Below are 17,499 nucleotides of genomic sequence, written 5' to 3'. Positions count from 1 at the left end.
TGATTTAATTTAAGGTCCTGTCCACATGATGGAACCCATACCTGACATTGCTTGGGTTATAAAGTACCAGATACCAAATAGTCTGGTGTTCCAAAACAAATAAAATCAACAAAAAGAAAAACAGAAACTCTTACCATAGCAATACAATGAGTCCTAGTGGCATTCTGCTGAGTTCAGTGCCTTATTCAGTCATCATCAGAGAAGCTTGCTCCTGTATAAGATGGGAACATATAGAAACTGATAAACATAAATATATATTATACAGGGAGAAATGGAGAGAGAGAGAGAGAGAGAGAGAGAGAGAGAGAGAGAGAGAGAGAATTTGGTACATCCAGCTTGAAACGGGATGTCTCCAACAAACCCCTCCCCTCAGAGTTCAGGAAGTTCCAGGAAAGAGGAGGCAGACAAAATGCAAGAGCTAGAGGGAACAGAAGACACCAAGAAAACAAGGTCCTCCAAAGCAACAGAATCAAAGCTCCTATGAACTCAGAGAGTGGGAGAATGCATAAGGCCTGCACAGTCTGCACTTGGTCCTCTGCATTTATGTTTAGTTTTCCAGTGTAGTGTTTTACGCTCCTGGATGTATAAGTAGGTAGGTCTCTAATTCTTATTTCTATGTTGGGCCCCTTCTCTTCATTTGTCTTATCCAAATTCAATGTTTTGTTTGTTTTATCTTATAATATTTTATTGTTATTTTCTTTTAGAACCCTGTTTGTTTTATAATGAGATAGAAAAGGAATGGATCTTGTAGTTGTTTTTTTAACACTTTGCTCTTAGGGGGCTTACCACCCAGCTCCCAAATAAATTTAGAGTCTTATTCTTATTTATGATCATCTGGCCTTAGCTTGGCTTATTTCTAGCCATCTTCTATTAACTTAAATTATTCCATCTACCTTTTGCTTCTGGGATTTTCCCTTTGTCTGATTTGTATACCTTTCTTTACTTCTTACTCCACGGCTAGCTGTGTAGCTGGGTGGCTGGCCCATGATGTTTTCCTTTCTTACCCCTTTATCTTGCTCTTCAATCTGTCTTCCCAGATTTCTCCTCCTATTTTTTTCTCTCTGTCTGCCAGCCCCACCTATCCTTTCTCCTATCTAACTATTGGCCATTCAACTCTTTATTAGGCCAGTCAGATATATATATATATATATATAGATAGATAGATAGATAGATATAGATATAGATATAGATATAGATATAGATATAGATATAGATATAGATATAGATATAGATATAGATATAGATAGATAGATAGATATCTGTTGGCCAGTTACTGGTTTCCTATTGGCTAGCTCTGTCTTAAATATTAACCCATTTCCATTAATCTAAGTATTTCCATGTGGTCCTATCTTACTGTAGAGAGGTGCTGGCGTTCTTTTTTCTGTCTTCCATCTTGTATCTCCTCTCTACTACTTGCTCTGTTCTCCTAGTCCAGCCTACAGTCAGATATTTTATACAGGCAAAGCAATACAGCTTCGCAGTCAAACACATGCAACATAAAAGAATACAACACGTCTTTGAATCATTAAACAAATATTCCATTGAATATACAAATGTAACATATCATTAATGAATGTTCTTCAAGGCGATCCAAATGGGGAAGGAGCTATGGATAAACTGAGGGAAGCTATATAGAATATATTTTGCAAGGAAAAACATATTCTTAACAGAAGGGAAAAATAAAACAAAAATAATAACACTATACAATGAATAAAGACCTTGAGATTGAGCATACTTTAAACTTCATTAAATATACTGCAGCAATCTAACTATTAGTTGATTAAAAATGATCTATAATTCTAGGGCTGGAGAGATGGCTCAGCTGTTAAAGGCTAGGCTCACAACCAAAAAATGATCAATAATTCTCTAGTAAATATGATTAATAACAATAATGATAATGAAAGTGTGATATTAAACATACACATAAACCTTTTATCTTATAATTACTAACTAAAGATATACTACACACAGACATATATATTCCCTCTCAAGAAAATAATTTTACTCTGTTCCATGGATGTAGATAAACGAATCATAATGGATTTAAAAACAGCTTTTATAGAAGCTGTCCATTCTAACAACACGTTTGAAATTAATCAGATTTACAAAAAAATATCATTGATCCATTGCACTGATTTGACTCCTTATTTTGTGCCCTGGAATTTATCATATAAATTTTACGAACGTCTCAGATTGTCTCAGGTATTGCTTGATTTTTGTCTTTAATTTGTTTTGAGAAATGGTCTATATGTTAATTTGTTTTGAGAAATGGTCTATATGTGTAATCCAAGCTTGCTTTAAACTCAGTTATCTTTCTGTCTCAGCCTTCCAAAAATGGGAATTATAAGCATGTGCCATCATGTCTGGCTTGAGACTGGTCTTAATTTCACTGTGGTGGCTTCTCTGGGAGTGACACTATTGGAAGGTGTGGCCTTGTTGGAAGAGGTATGTCATTGTGGAGCAGGACTTTAAGGTCTCATATGCTAAAGTCATGCCAAGTGTCTCAGACCTCTTCCTTTTGCCTTCAGAATCAAGATATGGCTACTTCTCCACTCTCAGCTCCAGCACTATGTCTGTCTTCATGCTGCCACATCCTACCATGATAGTCATAGACTAAACCTCTGAAACTGTAAGTTACCCAATTAAATATTGTTGTTTTCAGATTTTCTGTGGTCCTGGTAACTCTCTGCAGCAATAGAAAGCCTAGAAATACACTAAACAGAGTATAAGCAAGGTGTTCGCCATTTATTTAATATTTGCTATGTTATATTAGGGACTTCAGGTGAGTAACAAGAGAGCCAAGGTACAGGATATGCTTAACTAGTAAAGGCAAATGAAACAATGATGGCATGATATAATTCAATTATGAAGTATTTAACATACTAATAATATATTGAATACTAAGACATGCATTATTGAGAATTTATTTTGTATATACTTATATTTCAATGTTAAATTTATGAATGAAGAGAAAAGTTATTGAAATATTAGAGTTTAGTATCATCCAATTAAAATCATGGTGAAAATAATTTGGAGTGCTATTCCATTCAGAGTCCCAGAGATGATTATAGGTTTCTCAGTCAGTACAGTGACCATCTCAAACTGCATGACTCTAACATATTAGCCAAAGTGAATTTATTATAGCTTTTTACCAACCTATGCAACTCTGATTTAAAGTCATGCATTCTAATGTGTTTTGACAAGTAAATTGCTTGCCTTTTTTCCATGATAGCCAACCATATAAATAATGCATGCATAGTAATAGCTAGAGCAATAATGTAAAAGTCAACCATGAAGCACATGCAGCATGTTAATGACAAAAGTTCCCTAGCCTTTGAAGAAGAAAGCCATCATTTAAAACAAGCTAGAATGCCTGTGTCAAACCCTCTCTTGTAGAAGGTAGCAAAGTTTGTCCTTCTTGTCTACCTCACTGTACCGTTCACATTTAATACTTATATCCTTTATACATAGAAATTATCAAGATTCACAGTATTTCTGATTTAAAAATACTTTGTATGTCTTAGAATTAATTTATGAATATAACAGTATATAGAAGCATCCTAAAAATGATAAAGCAATATGTAGAGAAGAAAATTTTACTCTCAAATGAATTATTTCCATGACAGTTCTGTGAATAATATACTTAGATATCAAATGATAATGTTATTTGCAATTAACATTTTAAATTATTTTGCTTCTCTTCATCCTGTTGTATAATCCAGGATGTAAGACCTTTTTCTTTTCATTTTCTCTATTTTCTTGCCCTTAATTTAACATCAGATATATTTTGAATAAAAACAGAAGCACGCATTCATATTCATACTAAGTATCCTGGTTATCTATTATTATCACCACTATCCCTATCATCACTATCACCATCCTCATCACCACCCACATCTCCTTCACCATTACAATTGTTCATTATCACCATCATCTTCCTTATTATCTCTGTTATCATCAATGGTTAGTATTGTATCAAAGACTATGATTAATTTCTAAAAATGATGCCACATTCTCTTTCTGTGATTAAAATTGTAGTATCTGTAGTTCAAAATTAATCACATTGCATTGATCATTTTATTGTAGACTCCATTCCTCCATTATTATTTATCAATCTTGCAGGAATAATGTGTGTCAGAAATACTTGTGCTTATTATAATTCCTACTCTGTGAAGTTACACAAGTTCAGTCTTGAAACAAAAGGAATGAGTCTCATTCAAAACCTAACGATAGTTACATGGCATAAATTTTAAAGAGGGCACGAGGGAGGTACATGGGAGGGTTTACAGTGAGGAAAGGGGAAATAACATAATTATAATCTAAACTTTTTTTAAATTTATCATTTTTTTGTTTTTGGCTGTTGAGACAGGGTTTCTCTGTGTAGCTTTGTAGGTAGACCAGGCTACCACCTGTTCCTGCTTCCTAAGTGTTGGGACTAAAGGCATCTGCCATCACCACCCAGAAAAATACAACATTGTTTAAAAGGAATTCTGAGACAAAAGTAATTAACTCAGAGCAAAACTACTGGACTTGTAGAAGTTTTTTGATATAAGACAACAACAAACTGTGATACATTAAAGCACTAAAAGAAAAAATAATACATAACCCTCCATAATTTTTCTGCTGTTCAAGTGGTGTGTGTGTGTGTGTGTGTGTGTGTGTGTGTGTGTGTGTGTATGTGTGTTTTCACATATGAATTTGCATGTGCAAGCTCAGGTATGTGTGAACTTGAACATATATTTTCCAAGTTTCATTTGTGAACATCATTAAATATCACTCCTTGCTTTTCACCTAGTTGACAATAGGGTGTCTTTGTTGTTCTTCCTGTGTAAACCATACTTACTAGTTTACTCACCAAGTTCTGGAGATTCATATATATATATATATATATATATATATATATATATATATGTGAATATATATAATTTTTATTTAAATTTGAAACAAGCTTGTCTTACATATCAATCCCAGTTCCTGAACCCACCCATTCTCCCATGTTCCCACAACCAACCCCCATCCCATGCCCTTTCTGCTCCTCAGGGAGGATGAGGCCTTCCATGGAGAGTCTTTAAATCTCTCATATAATTTGGAGCAGGGCCCAGGTCCTCCCCCATGTGTCTAGCCTGAAGGCATATCCCTCTATGTGGAATGGGCTCCCAGAGTCCATTTGTATAATTGGGATAAATACTGACCCAGTATTGAGGCCACAGTCCTCCCAACTAACACCACATTCAGGGAAGCTAGGTCCTGTGCTGATTTTCCAGCTATCTAATTGGAGTCCATGAGCTCCCTCATGCCCACTTCTCCCCCCCTCTTCCTATTAACTCCCTTTCCTCTTCCCTTATGCTCTCAGTTTTCTTGGGAAATCTTGCCCTTTCCCCTTCTTCAGGGGACCATGTATGTCTCTCTTAGGGTCCTCCTTGTTTCCTAGCCCAGAGTCTGCCAGCGTCTTTGTCCCACTGCCCAAGGAGAGAGCTCACCTTCTGCTACCTCACATTTTATCTGGATTGCAGAAATGCCTACCATGTCCAGCTTTGTGTGAATTCTGATAATCTGAACTCCAGTCATCTTTCTGTGCCAAGTGCTTTATCTAATCAACTGTCACTCTAGCCAAAATCTTTCTTTTATGGGAAAACGCAAATAAATTTGTGGTTTCAATCCCTCTTAGTAAGTATTCTTCTTGTGGCCAAAACCATTTCACTACTATGATAATTAGAAAAGCCAGTCGTCATTTCAATTATGGTTTCTCTGAGATGACTGGTACTTTTCTTAGCTGCATGAAAGGAATGAGGTGACAGTGATAGTGGTGACTCCCTACCACAATGGAAAAGACAAAAAGATGGAAATAAACTTATAGCATATTAGAACAGCAAAAAAAAAAAATAATAATGAAATTGATGAAGGATTTCTAAACCATAACTGGCATATTTGTGGATGAAAGAGTCTGAGAAAAAGGTAAATGAAAAAAAAAAAAATATCAAGGGAGGCTCATTTACAGAAGAACTTCAAAATAATATGTAAAACCACACCAAAAGTGCCAACTCCAAAACATAGTAAGATCATTGATAAACTCTTTCAATCTTGTAAATAATACATTTTCTTTATTATTATAAATCTTTTTCTAATCATAGGAACAAAGGATATAAATTATAATTCATTGTCTGGGACCAAAATTTTTTAATAACAAACCAGATATTCATAATAACAGAAAACTCAGACACAGAAATTTTTAGCAAAGCATTAATAAATTACTATAAAATTATTTTAAAATTGATCTAAAATACATATACACAATATATAGTGACTTTCTCAAAGACAAATTAATGTGATCAATCAAGTCAATTAACTAAATAAAAAATTACATGAACATATTAACAGATTAAAAATGTCATTCTGTGTCATATTCATGGAAACACATATCTTATCAAATTAGAAAAACTTTCCCTGAACTGGATGAAAAGGAGCTAAAAAGGAAGGAAGGGAAGAAGGAAGGGAGGGAGAGGGTCATACAATAAGTATCATACTTAGTGTTCAATCACCAAAAACTTCCCTGCTAAGTGCTGTTGCAGGACATTTACACTGCTCATTATTTTACTGCCAAAAATGGTAAATGTAGCTGATGCACTAAGAAAAGAAGCCAGGCATTGGTGTCTACACCTTTAATGCCAGCACTCAGGAGGCAGAGTCAGGGGTATCTCTGTGAGTTTGAGGCCAGCCTGGTCTACAAAACTACACAGAGAAACCCTATCATGATTTAATAATTAGGCCGAACAGATGTTTATTCAGGGAGAAATAACTCACAACATAGACAGGTGAACACCAACAGGTTCCTGCTTCCAAGAATTCCTCTGGATGTCCTCCTGTCTCACAGCAACACTGGTACACCCAGTTTTGTCTAAGGCCAAGAGTACTTGACAGACCACAACAACAGGTTGCCTGAGCCCTAAAGAGAAGAATTTTATGGAAACATGCCATTTAGAGCCAAGGACTCTCTCTCTCTTTCTCTACATAATGTATTGTTGGAGATCTCTATATCAGTTCCCATCAGCTGTAGGAGGAAGCTTCTCCAATGAAGACTGAATAAGGCACTAATACATGAGAATAGCAGAATACTATTTGAAGTTATCTTATTAATACTATTTTACACAAATATTGCTCTTGTTTAACCCTAGGTCTCTGGGCTATTTAGTTTCACCCAAGAGGTGTTGGGTATGGGTTATGGCTCATAGAGTTTGCCTTATATTATATTATATTATATTATATTATATTATATTTGATAATCAGACAATGATTGGGTACTCCCACAAATTTTGTGCCACCATTGCTCTTATATTTGAAGAGTGTAGAGCAAATGTTTTCTGGCTGGGTTGGTATTTAAGTTCTCCTTGGTAGCCTGGAAAGTATTTTCCTGTACCAGAGACACTAGAATGTAAGGATGAATCTGCACTTTTTAAATTAAACATAAAAATCTAAGAAAGTCTATATAAAAAAAGTAAACTTAATAATTTTAACATAATGTTTTTTTAAAAACTAGGTAGAAATAATGTTATTCCATATTCATGGATGAATAACAACATGTGGTCTGATCTCCCTAACTTGGTCTAGACACCAAATAGTCAGAATCTGTAACCCATGAGAAGATGGAATTGTAACATACCAGAACTGAAAAACTATTGGATCTCTGTTTTTTTTTTTTTTTAATCTCAGAAATGTATGAACTTGGCACTAACAATTGAGCTGTGGAGTCTACACACAGAAACATAGAGGCTGACATGACAAGATACTGAAGAACCATGTCAAAACTTAACACCTTTTCAATTCAAAATTACACTATAAGGGGAGAAAATAAATTTTGTGTGCATTCAGTAACTTTAAATCATAACAATAAAATAACAATAAAAAATGAATAATGTTATTAAAGACAAAAGCTTGGCAAATCCTCTACATAGACACCTCTTTAGCTGCACTATCAGATGACACCTAAGCAAATAAAAAGGTGCTAACTAATGTTAGGAAGCTGGAAATGAAATCTTCTATGAAACACCACTTGACATATGGTGAATGTTCATTGCTATTGAAAATTGAAAACACATGCTACTTGGAATGCAGTTTAATAATTTCTTACAACACTAGAGATATACTAACAATACAGTGAAGCCTACTTGATCATGGTGGATGATTTCTCTGATGTATTTTTGAATTCGGTTTGCCATTATTTTATTGAGTATTTTTGCATCGATGTTCATCAGGGATATTGGTCTGTAGGCTTCATACCTGGATTGCAGGGATGGTTTAACATACGAAAATCTATCAACGTGATCCACCATATAAACAAACTGAAAAAGAAAAACCATATGATTATCTCCCTAGATGCAGAAAAAGCCTTCGATAAAATTCAACACCCTTTCATGATAAAGGTATTAGAGAGGTCAGGGATAACAGGAACATACCTAAACATAATAAGAGCAATATACAGCAAACCAACTGCCAACATCAAACTGAATGGAGAGAAACTTAAGCCAATTCCTCTAAAATCAGGAACGAGACAAGGCTGTCCTCTCTCTCCATATCTCTTCAATATCGTACTAGAAGTTCTAGCTAATGCTATAAGACAACAAAAGGAGATCAAGGGCATCCAAATTGGAAAGGAAGAAGTCAAACTGTCTCTATTTGCAGATGATATGATAGTTTACATAAGTGACCCAATAAACTCTACCAGGGAACTCCTACAGCTGATAAACACCTTCAGCAAACTAGCAGGATACAAGATAAACTCAAAAAAAATCAGTAGCCCTATTTTTTTTCAGACGACAAAGAGGCAGAGAAAGAAATCAGAGAAACATCACCCTTTACAATAGCCACAAGCAACATAAAGTATCTTGGTGTAACGCTTACCAAACAAGTAAAAGATCTATATAATAAGAACTTTGTGACTCTAAAGAAAGAAATTAAAGAAGATACCAGAAAATGGAAAGACCTCCCATGCTCTTGGATAGGTAGGATAAACATAGTAAAAATGGCAATCTTAACAAAAGCAATCTACAGATTCAATGCAATCCCCATTAAAATCCCACCACAATTCTTCACCGACCTTGAAAGGATAATAATCAACTTTATATGGAAAAACAAAAGACCCAGGATAGCCAAAACAACCCTATACAATAGAAGAACATCAGGAGGCATCACCATTCCTGACTTTAAGCTCTACTACAGAGCTATAGTTCTGAAAACAGCCTGGTATTGGCATAAAAATAGACAGGTAGACCAATGGAATCGAATTGAAAATCCTGATATTAATCCACGCACCTATGAACACCTGATTTTCGACAAAACAGCTAAAATTATACAATGGGGCAAAGACGGCATCTTCAACAAATGGTGCTGGCACAATTGGATGAGGGTGTGTAGAAGACTGCAGATAGACCCATGTCTGTCGCCATGCACAAAACTCAAGTCCAAATGGATCAAAGACCTCAACATCAATCCAGCCACATTGAACCTCTTAGAAGAGAAAGTAGGAGGTACCCTTGAACAAATTGGTATAGGAGACCGCTTCTTGAACATAACTCCAGGGGCACAGACACTGAAAGAAACAATTAATAAATGGGACCTCTTCAAACTTAGAAGCTTCTGTAAGGCAAAGGACACAGTTGACAAGACCAAACGGCAGCCCACTGACTGGGAAAAGATTTTCACTAATCCTATATCCGACAAAGGGCTGATCTCCAAAATATACAAAGAACTCAAGAAACTAGTCAACAAAACACCAAATAACCCTATTAAAAAATGGGGTACAGAACTGAAGAAAGAATTCTCAATGGAGGAAATCAAAAAGGCTGAAAGACACTTAAGAAAATGCTCCACATCCTTAGCTATCAGGGAAATGCAAATCAAAACAACTTTGAGATACCATCTTACCCCTGCCAGAATGGCTAAAATTAGAAACACCAGTGATGACTTATGTTGGAGAGGATGTGGAGAAAGTGGAACACTCCTCCACTGCTGGTGGGAGTGCAAACTCATACAGCCACTTTGGAGATCAGTATGGCAGTTCCTCAGGAAAATGGGAATTAGTTTACCACAGGACCCGGCAATCCCCCTCTTAGGCATATACCCAAAGGATTCACATCAATGCAACAAAGACATCTGTTCAACTATGTTCATAGCAGCACTATTTGTAATAGTAAGAACCTGGAAGCAACCTAGATGCCCTTCAATTGAAGAATGGTTAATGAAGATGTGGCACATCTACACAATGGAATACTACTCTGCAGAAAAAAATAATGGTATCTTGAAATTCGCAGGCAAGTGGATGGCACTTGAAGAAACCATCCTGAATGAGGTAACCCAGTCACAAAAAGAGGAACACAGTATGTACTCACTCATATATGGATTTTAGACCTAGATCAAATGATCACCAGCCTATAATTCACATCACCAGAGGAACTAGGATACAAGTTGTATTCTAAGAGATTCATATAAAGTCCCTCACAGAACTGGGAAGGGACAAGTCCCCCAGACCTCAGGTATAGTGGGGGAGGACAGCTAATGGAGAGAGAAGTAGGAGAAAATGAGAGGGAGGAGAGGAAGGCATGTGCGACCAGGAGGATTGAGCCTGGTTAGGAATGGAAAATAGGAAAGAGAGAGAGAGACAGAGACAGAGAGAGAGAACATAAAAGAGGGAGCCAATATTGGTTTGAAGATAAAGTTGAACACAAAGAAAGGTCGAGGGAACTACAAGACTGCTCCCAACTAACAATCTCAGCTTCCGTGGAAAGGCTATCATAAATGCCCTTCCCGGAGAGTGAGATCAACAACTAACTTCTCCATGGAGTCCTCAACTAATGCCTGTTGAAAACAGGAGCAAACACCCATACATAAACACTGAGTCAAACTAGAACCCAGAAGCAGATGGAGAGGACAAGACCATGCGGTAGAAGTACATAGAGACAGCTTACCTGAACAAGGAGGAGCTAAGGGCCACTAGACTGATAGCTGGGAAGCCAACAGGGGTCTGACTCGGACCCCCCCTGAATATGGGTCTCAGCCAGAAGGTCTGAGCAGTCTAAGAGACCTCAGACAGTGGAGCCAGGATGTATCCCTGGTGCACAAAAGGACTTTGCAAACATATCCCCCATGGAGGGATAACTGCCTTATTCTAGAGATAGGAGAGAAGCCCTAGTCCCTACTTCACAGGATCTGTCAGATCTACATGACCCCAACTGGATGGCATTCCCCTACATATTGTATTGTGGTGGGGGGTTGGGAGGGGAGGGTGTTTAGAGTGCATGGGAGAGGGTAGAGAGGGCAAAAGGGAGGGAAGGAGGGAGGGAGGGCTTGGGGGGAGGGAGGGAGGGAGGGAGAGGGAACTGGGATCGACATGTAAAATAATAATAATAATAAAAAAAAAACGCTTTGACTCCAAAATTTAAGTTGAAGAACAAGTTACTGGGGAAAATTATTTCTATTTTTGTTTCCACAGAAAATGAAAAGATGTGGATTCCTTACAGACTAATGTGGTTTGATCACACCAGACTGCCTGAAACAGAGTACAAGCTGATCCTACATTCCAAACAGCTGGACAAAACAGCCCTACAGACTACAGCTAGGATATCTGAATCTTCTTCGAATCCCCCAAGACAGCGCCCCTTACCAGCAGGAAGTAGTTTGGAAAGAACGATGCCCAAATTCCCAAATATTGTGTGTAAATGTTTGTTTTCATTTAATTGGACTTTGTTATATAAAATTAAATAAAAAATACTCTATATGCATAAAAAAAACAATACAGTGAATATATTCCTGGCTATTTACTCCAATTTGTTGTGAGCTTACAACTACACCAAAATCTATATACAAACATTTATAGCAGGACTGTTTGCAATTAAAAAGATGTGAAATCACACAATTAGTCCTTCTGTTGGTGAATTGATAATGAAAGATGTGAACTTGTACAAGAGAATCCTAGTCTGTAGGTAAATTGTATGAACTAGTGAAAGAGGAGCTATTGATAACTTTAAATGATTATAGCAATTCTGGAAACAAACAAACAAAAAAAAGATTTAAAAAAACCACAACAGATCTCAGCTCTATGACACTTTAGAAGATTGACACAGTTAAGGAAGAAAGGAAGGGAGGGAGGGAAGGAGGGAGGCAGGGAGGAAGGGAGGAAGGAAAGAAGGAAGAAAAAAAAAAGGTAAATACCAAGAACTAGAAGGGAGAGAGAGAAATAGATGACCAATGAAAATGGAGGCTATTTAGGCAGAGAAAATAATGCGTGCTAATATTTATTATACATCATTTAAACTCACAGAATATATAAATACCAAGAATGAGTACTAGTCAGGCTGTGGTGGGGCATGCCTTTAATCCCACTGCTTGGGAGGCAAAGGCAGGCAGATCTCTGTGAGTTCAAGAACAGACTGGTCTACAAGAGCTAGTTCCAGTATAGCATCCAAAGCCACAGAGAAACCATGTCTCAAAAAAACCATAGTAATAATAGTAACAAAATAAAAAATAATAATAAAATTAAAAAAAGAATGAGTACTAATGAACACTTAGTATGTGTCACAATGATATTAATGATGATTCACTGATACCACAAAACTAACACTTCAAAAACAGATGTCAGTGTTGAGAGAAAGGGGCTGACTGGGTAGGGCAGATTTGAAAGTTCTATGTATCTAAAACTACTCTAAACAAATTCAAATCTATTAAAGAAGGAATTAAAATAGAACTTATCCATGTATTGACCAGTCTTTAAGCATCATCAAAAGAAATTTTATAATGATAATGATATTATATTGATCTGAGAAGATAGCAATGTGGTTTGATAACAGTGATGGTTTTCAGAGACTGAAAAACCATTTTTATAAGTATCAGACTTTTATTTTATTATGTTTTCTTGTTTCCCTGACAAGAGGCTGAAAATGCTGGCATATGAAACTGTGGTTTGTGTCATTTGCACAGTGTGCATGCAATATTATATAATGGTTCAGAAGCTAAATCTGTCCACAATCTGCTGTTTTAGTAACAAATATGCATTAAGCAAATGACTAAAATGGAATTATAGCTAAAAATGCTCAAATCCCACTTCCTTTCACTTTGTTTATTATTAAAATACCAGTATGCTTTGCATCCTTCTCTGATCTGCTTCCCAATTAATCATTGTAAGTATGCATTGGAAATATTTTTGTCTTTCTATTTGTAACTATCAAAACTTCTGTACTGTTCTTTTGAAATAATACATCAGTGAATACTTTGTCTTGCTAAGAAATTTTTTAATAACACTTTTAAAATGATACTTGGCTTGTACTCTGAGAAGATTAGGTCAAGTACTAACTCCTTTAAACTATATATATAGTCTATTTTTTCAGGTAATACTATGTATAATTTGTGCTCTTTTTGAATGATGTAAATATGATTGTGCATTACCTGTGATAAGTAATGTGATATATCATTGTGTCTAACATTCACCTAAAACACACAATTGTTCAAGCCATAACTTTGGAGAGTGCATAATTTTTTTTTTAGACAATATAATAATTAGGTAGTCTATTTCTGAACGAGGGTATTAAGATTTATTTTTGAATGAATTTGTTTTGTCTGTTTGAGTACTTTATTATATGTGCATCTTTGAACATACTGCTTAATGTCAATATAAGTTAAAGAAGCCATTGCATTTCTTGGACCTGAAGTTATAGATGGTTGTGAGTTACCATGTGAGTGCTGGAAACTGGACCCAATTCTTCTGCAAGGGCAAAAAGTGTTTCTAAGCACTCAGTCATCTCTCCAGCTACCACAACTACAGAGCTATCATAGTTGAAATCATAAAACGTACACCTTTCCAGAATATTGTCTTACTCTTTTCAACATGTGAAGGCACAAATGTTATTTGCAAGCCATGACAGACATAGTGATCATAAATAAATGAATAAATAAATACATAATGAAATTATTTATTTCATTTTATATGTATGGATATTTTGACTGAATACATTAATCTGAATTATGTGTGTGCTATGCTTTATGAGACTAGAAGAGGGCAGAAGATCCCCTGAAACTGGAGTTATAGATGATTGTAAGGTGCCATTTGCTGGGGACCAAATCTGGGTTCTCTGGTAAAGCAGAAAATGTTCTTAAACAATGACCATCTCTCTATCCAGTGACTATCAACCTGTGTTCCACCACCCCTTTGAAATCTAATTGCACTTTCATAGGAGTCACATATCAGATATCCTGCATGTCAGATATTTGCATTATGATTCATAACAGTAGAAAGATTACACTTATGATATAGCAACAAAAGTAATTTTATGGTTCAGAGTCACCACAGGATGAAGAATTGTGTTAAAGGGTTGCAGGATTAGGAAATTTGAGAAGTACTGTTATAGTCCCTTATAACTTATTTGTAAGAAAAGTATTTTTAAAAAAATAAAAGCCTAACAGAATAATTAATGTTTGTAAATGATCATTTCATAAAATCCTTGTGGGGATCATGATATACATTTTAGTGTCATATAGTTCATGAAACAATGTGAGCTACAGAAGTCTTACAAATATATAAATCTTGAATAGCTAGAGAAAAACTCATTGGAAAAACAAATTAAAAATATGATGAGACACCAATAATGTTGAAAATTAGATTGGGCTTATGTAAGTGTTTAATGACAATGATGTTTCCATTGATAATAACAACAAACATCATTATCAGCTCAGAAATTATAAAATATTTTCAATGTACTCACTTATCCTTTTAGTAGATAATTCATTACCCACTTAGTGTTACCTTACTATCAGGTATTTTAGAAATATACCTGAATATGCTTTCAGGTATATTAAAAAACAAAAATAATATAATGCTAAGTGTACATAATGCATATATATGTATATATATATATATATATATTAAAAGGAAATAAATACCTGTAATTGGAGAATAAATTGTATTTCAAACAATAATCCAAATTCACTAAAATGTTGTCACTCACTTTGAACAATACTCTATTTTCGGAATGTACTGGAATGTTTAACACACCTCCTACACATCTGTTATGAACAATCCAGTCAGAATGAGTGACAATTCACACTCAGATAAATGGAGGCCTTCAAGTTTCACTTTTAAAAGTGCTACTCCAATTTGCAATAGCATCATTTTAATTTTGACATCTCAATATTGTCTCCATAGGTTTGCTTTGACAATGTTTTGTTGTATTTTGACACTGTTTTCAGTTGTATTTCAAAGCCTTAGAATTTTAATTCTTTGTTTCATATCAGAGACATAAGGGCACTCAACTAAGAGATTTTTCCCTACCCTCTCTGAAATTTTTAAATAGGGAGAAAGAGTCTGAGATCCAGATGAGGATTTTTACTTCAGTTCTCTGTGAAATAAATGTAATCAACTTCTAGGACTAGGCATCATTTCCTCCTCATTTACATTTGACTGAAATTATAGATAAAGCTAGTGATGTAGAACCCTGTGGTGTCACCTCTTTAGGTGAGACTTCAGGACTTGAAACACAATGAATGATGATTTTTAATTTTCTAAAGTAATATAACACTTTAATACAAACCAAGTACATTGTGTGTGTCATTAATAAAATTTATCATATGCTCTGCATAGTAGTACATGCCTAAAGTTCCAGCATTTGTGATGTTAGGACAGAAGGAGTAAGTTCAAGGAAAGCCTAGACTTGAGTTTCTGTCTCATTTGACCCTCCAAAATATTATCATGAGCTTCAGAAAGAGTGTATAGTATTGAATGGGTCTCACAATAGGGGTAAGCAGAAAAGCATAGTTTTCAGCATAGAGCTTTTTTTTTTTTTTTTTTTTTTTCTGGTCTCCAAACTTAATAACTCAATTGACAATACTGATTAACTCAATACTTAAATTCTATGACATATCTTTATTTCAGCTAAGTTTCTCTAGATTTTAAATTTTGCTGTATCTATTTAAGTGCTACACTTCAAATGTAAATACAATTTTAACTTTATGTGAGCTTCTTTCCTGTGGAAGAATGTGAAACACAGCCTACTAATAACCAGCCACTTATGTGAGATAAGTGTTTAAGAATCAGTATCTTCAGCCAGGCATTGGTGGCACATGCCTTTAATACCAGCACTTAGGAAGCAAAGGCAGGCAGATCTCTGAGTTAGACCTAGCCTGGTCTATAATGCTACACAGAGAAGCCCTGTCTCAAAAACCAAAACAAAACAAACAAAGAATAAATCAGTATCTTCTGATATCTTGGCAAAATTACACATTTAAAAAAGTACTCATTGTGATGTGTATGTGCATGAGGATGACTCATAGTCCCCCTAACAACCTAATTGATGTCATTTGAGCATGCCTTCAACATAATACAATTTTAATGTTTAAAAATTCATAATAATGTCAGTCAAATACATTTGTGAATAGTCCTGTGGATACCCAGGTATATATAAAAATCTTCATTTCTATGTGTCTATGATCATAATTATAAGAGGTAAGTTTTGAATTGGGAGATTAGGTATATTAAAAAAAAAAAAAAACTAAGTTGGCAAAGAAAGGCTAAGCGGAAACTGTGTTCTTCAATCTAAGATTTGGGTTTCATAGAATAGATAGAAATCTAGAATGGTGACTCTGCACTATCACATGTGGACTGTGTCTAAGCCCAAAGAGAAATCTTCCATTACCATATAGGAGCATTGGACTTCTGCTGCTAAGCCCCTGTGATGAACTTAACACAATCTGTATGGATCTACTTCAAATGATCAATTATAAAAACTGTCTAATCTTTGACATTTAATGTGCTGAATGTACACACATGTATATACACACACACACTCTCTCCTCTCTCTCTCATACACACACACACACACACACACACACACACACACACACACACACACAGAGCGTTATCTGAAAAAAGTTATCCATGCATCTAGAAAAGCATAGATGAAACCTAGAGAGTCATAACTAGTTTGATTTGGTCAAACAAGAAGCAAGATACAAGGCTATTAAATTTCATGGCTCTGTCTCCTGAAGACATCATATCTCACAGGGGAGTTAAAGATTTACAAGGTTGTATATTAGCTGCTTTGCATATCATAGCCTTTGTGTTTATTGATCATAATTGCAATATAGATATACACATATACCTTCTCATTGGCAATCAAATAAAAACAAGGGAGATAAATTCAGTCTCCTCACACTCTCAGGTTGTAAGTCATAGAAAAGGCTAGATTTCCTCATCTGTGATTTTCTGTTCCTTTCCTACAAGCATGCAACATTTATAGGTAAATGGATTATAACTTGTTTCAAGTTTAAATGACAACAAATTTGAAAAATTTTAGTATAATTTTTTATTTAAATTTGAAACACCTTGTTTCACATATCAATCCCAGTTCTTGCACCCTCCCATCCTCCCCTCCCCCCCCATCAGCCTCATCCCATCCACTTTTTCTGCTCCCCAGAGTGGGTGAGATCTTCCATGGGGAGTCATTAAAGTCTGTAATGGAGCAG

Source organism: Phodopus roborovskii, unplaced genomic scaffold, assembly GCF_943737965.1.
Source record: "Phodopus roborovskii unplaced genomic scaffold, PHOROB, whole genome shotgun sequence".
Taxonomy (NCBI): domain Eukaryota; kingdom Metazoa; phylum Chordata; class Mammalia; order Rodentia; family Cricetidae; genus Phodopus; species Phodopus roborovskii.
The sequence above is the reverse complement of the archived record's forward strand: the minus strand, read 5'-3'. Positions refer to the sequence as shown.